Source organism: Corapipo altera, unplaced genomic scaffold (assembly GCF_003945725.1).
Source record: "Corapipo altera isolate COAL_440 unplaced genomic scaffold, ASM394572v1 56858, whole genome shotgun sequence".
Classification (NCBI taxonomy): domain Eukaryota; kingdom Metazoa; phylum Chordata; class Aves; order Passeriformes; family Pipridae; genus Corapipo; species Corapipo altera.
Genome location: NW_020893648.1, coordinates 1 through 1,031, shown reverse-complemented (window position 1 = coordinate 1,031; position 1,031 = coordinate 1). Strand labels below are relative to the sequence as shown.

Sequence of the window (1,031 nt, the reverse complement as noted above, 5' to 3'; positions counted from 1 at the left end):
CCCCCCCAAATCTCCACTTTACCCTCATCAATCCCCTCCCACCGTCCCCGCTCCAAGACCCTGAGACCCGGAGGTGCCTCCCCCCGACTCCCACAGACCCCCCTGATTTTGAGGACCCCTCCCCGGATTTTGGGGACCCCTCCCCGTGTTTTTGGGGTGCCCCCTCACCGCGGATCTCGAGCCTGCACTCGGTCAGGGCCTCCCCCAGCTCGTTGCTGGCCCTGCAGCTGTAGGTGCCGCCGTCGAAGGGCCCCGGCTTGCGGATGAGCAGGGTCAGCACCCCCTGGCTGTGCCGGGCCAGGAACCGCGGGTCGTCCCCGATGGCCATCTGGTTCTTCAGCCACACCACCTTGGGCTGGCCAGGGGGAAAAACTGGTCAGGAGGGGCCAGAAATGTACCCCAAAAACACCCCAGAAACACCCACGCCTTGGGGTGAATCCACAGCCCCATTGGGATGCAAAGAATGGATTGGGAGACCCCCAAAATCCACCTCAAAACACCCCCCAAGGTGACCCCAAAACCTGGTTCTTCAGCCACAACACCTTGGGCTGGGGAGGGGGCACAGAGGGTCAGGAGGGACCAGAGATGTACCCCAAAACCACCCCAAAACCACCCCAAAAACACCCCAAAAACACCCAAAACCTGGTTCTTCAGCCACACCACCTTGGGCTGGCCAGGGGGCACCGAGGGTCAGGAGGGACCAGAAATGCACCCCAAAAACACCCCAAAAACACCCACACCTCGGGGTGAATCCACTTCTACTTACAGGGGGAGTGACCCCCAAAAATCCACCCCAAAACCCTCCCCAAGGTGAACCCCACACCTGGTTCTTCAGCCACACCACCTTGGGCTGGCCACGGGGCACAGAGGGTCAGGAGGGACCAGAGATGTACCCCAAAAACACCCCAAAAACACCCACGCCTGGGTCTGCACCCACAGCCCCATTGGGATGGGGAGAATGGGTTACGGGACCCCCAAAATCCACCCTGAAAACACCCACACCTGGGTCTGAATCCATCCCCTACTTATGG

General features: G+C 60.9%; 1 long non-coding RNA gene across 1 annotated transcript; it reads right to left on the bottom strand.

Annotated features, from left to right (window-relative positions):
* Positions 1 to 155: 155 nt before the first annotated feature.
* On the bottom strand, positions 156 to 847 carry LOC113942737. The gene is made up of 3 exons (XR_003526033.1): positions 817 to 847; positions 603 to 755; positions 156 to 490 (listed from the first exon to the last, which is right to left on the bottom strand). It is a non-coding gene; the product is annotated as an uncharacterized LOC113942737 (long non-coding RNA).
* Between the last annotated feature and the right edge of the window lie 184 nt (positions 848 to 1,031).